This window comes from Paramormyrops kingsleyae, chromosome 1 (assembly GCF_048594095.1).
Source record: "Paramormyrops kingsleyae isolate MSU_618 chromosome 1, PKINGS_0.4, whole genome shotgun sequence".
NCBI lineage: Eukaryota > Metazoa > Chordata > Actinopteri > Osteoglossiformes > Mormyridae > Paramormyrops > Paramormyrops kingsleyae.
In genome coordinates, this window is record NC_132797.1 from 17,612,485 (window position 1) to 17,615,321 (window position 2,837).

Genomic DNA, 2,837 nt, shown 5'->3' on the forward strand with positions numbered 1-2,837 from the left:
GTTTGAGTGAGGGGGCAGATACTATTTCAAAATATTGCACAAATATTACAAATAGTGTATACACATCACATGACGCTAACGAATTAAAACAATTAAAATGTGTGAAATAGACTCAGGCACCATGTATTGAATATATCAGACTAATGACTAGTTATGTGATGAAAGTTTATGGTGGGAAAGTTGCTCAGCTAATGCTTCTGTACCTGGAGGAACCATGGAGACATTTCTAGCTGCTAGTACTGTTATAAGAAAATAGATACAATGGCAAACCGACACCTAAAATGAACACAAATAAGAAATAAGTGTATGTGAGAGAGACGGGGGGGGGGGGGGTCAGGAGAAATATCAGCATCCAGTGAAAGAAGCATCATCTGGCTCATTTGTGTCTAAAAGGAAAAGAATCAGTTAAAGGTCTCTGCTAGCCTCACACTAAAACACTGCGCTGCTTCAGGCAGACCAGTTCGACCAGCAGTGTTTGATCTGGGCTGGCGTTCTGCCACACACATCATTGCAGGGCATGACGGAAAGGTCAGTGTGGGCAGGAGTGAGCCATGACAAGAGGGATGCGTAGGGGCACGCATGTGTGTGTGTGTGTGTGTGAGCGGGTATACCTTACTTTATGGGGACACAATGTCCCCACAACGTGATGAATACCTGTTTTTTTTCCCTTATGGGGACCAGTGTAATAAAAATCTGTGATTGCAATGAAAAAACTAAAAATGGAAAAACTCTTGCTTATGGTTATGGCTGGATAGGGGTTAAGGTTTTCATAGTTAGCGTTAGCATTTTTCCCATAGAAATGAATGAGCGGCCCCCTTAAAGATATGTTTACCTGACATATGCGAGTGTGTGTGTGTGTGTGTGTGTGTGTAGGGAAAACACCAGATACGCAAACCAATAGTGAAAAAAAACACATGACAGGAAAAACAATACTCCTAACACCTCTTAACAATACTCCCAACACCTCTTAACGATACTCCCAACACCTCTTAACGATACTCCTGGCACCTCTTAACAATACTTCTGGCACCTCTTAACCCTGCCTGATTACAGCAATGCTTGCTTTACTGCTCAAATGCAGCCATCTGCTGTTGCTAACCTTACAGCTGGCAATTCTTCTGACAGTGCCATAAAGATATAACGACTGCTTTAATACTGACACTAAAGATGATAAATGGTGTGCAGCAGATATATTGGGCAGATTACATCATCTAAAATGTATCAGGAGTCTAGCTGTGTGACCCATCACCAGAGTGGGATGCAAATCCCAGGCCTTTGCTTCTGAGACAGATTTATGTCATAGTAGGAATTACCCATCTTATAGTTTTATGGAAGAAAACTAGTACTGCAATAATGTCACAACACTTGTTTGTTAAGCAGAGATCACTGGTATTGATTTATTGTTTAAGGGCAGAATGATTATGTATTATCATGTATCCATTATCAACCGATTACCCATCTATCCATGTTATCCGTCCATCTGTTCCTGCCTCTTACGCCTGTTCATCCTAAGAAGGGGGCAGAGAGCCCAGCACAGGACAAAGTACTAGTCCGTCATAGAGCACCCATTCATGTACTGCGGGCAATTTTAGGAATTCCCATTCACCAAACTTCCACTCAGTTCTAGGGGGAAAACCCTAATCCTGACAATGACGACCTTACCCCTTACCCAGCGTAACCATAAGTAACTCAATGAAATGCAAGAGTTTGGGCATTTTTAGATTTTTGATTGCAGTCACATATTATTATTAAATTAAGGTTATCTTTTTGGGGATTGAGAAAATGGTTCCCTCGTCATCAAAATAACAGGTTTTTAATGACATTTCGTCCCCACAATTTAATACACAGTGCATTCAGAAAGTATTTGTTATGTTATACCTTCATGCTAAATTAGGTAAATTCATTTTTGTTCCTCCTGATTTTACCTTCAGTACCCCATAATGACAGCACAAACACAGAATTATAATTTTTTTTCCAAATTTATTAAAAAAGAAAAACAAATATCAAATGGACGCAAGTATTCAGACCCTTTGCTGTGACACTGACATATTTAACTCAGGTACCATCCATTTCTTTTGATCATCTTTGAGATGGTTTTACACCTTGAGTCCAGCTGTGTTAAATGAAACTGATTTGATATGATTTGGAAAGACATACATCTATTCATAAAAGGCCTCACAGCTCACAGTGCATATCAGAGCACAAACTAAGCCATGAGGTCGAAGGAACTGCCCGAAGAGCTCAGAGACGGGATTGTGGCAAGGCACAGATCTGGCCAAGGTTACAAACAAATTCTGCTACAGTTAATGTTCCCAAGAGCACAGTGGTCTCCATAATCGTTAAATGGAAGGAGTTTGAGACAACCACGACTCTTTCTCAAGTTGGCCGCCTGGCCAAACTGAGCAATCGGGGGAGAAGAGCCTTGATGCGAGAGGTAACCAAGAATCCAAAGACCACTCTGGCTGAGCTCCAGAGATCCTTTGTGGAAATGGTAGAAAGTTCCAGAAGGACAACCATCACTGCAGCCCTTCACTAATGTGGACTTTATGGCAGAGTGGCCCGACGGAAGCATCTCCTCAGTGCAAGACATATGAAAGCCCGCATAGAGTCTGCAAAAAACACCTAAAGGACTCTAAGACTGTGAGAAGTAAGATTCTCTGGTCTGAAGAAACCAAGATTGAACTCTTTGGCCTTACTTCTAAGTGGTATGTGAGGAGGAAACCAGGCCCTGCTCATCACCTGCCAAATACCATCCCCACAGTGAAGCATGCAGGTGGCAGCATCATGCTGTGGGGGTGTTTTTCAGCTGCAGGGACTGGGCGACTGGTCATAGTTGA

At 42.0% G+C, this 2,837-nt stretch overlaps 1 pseudogene; it reads left to right on the forward strand.

The window, feature by feature from the left end:
* The first annotated feature begins 517 nt into the window (after positions 1–517).
* Positions 518–2,837, forward strand: LOC140578603 (uncharacterized; annotated as a pseudogene).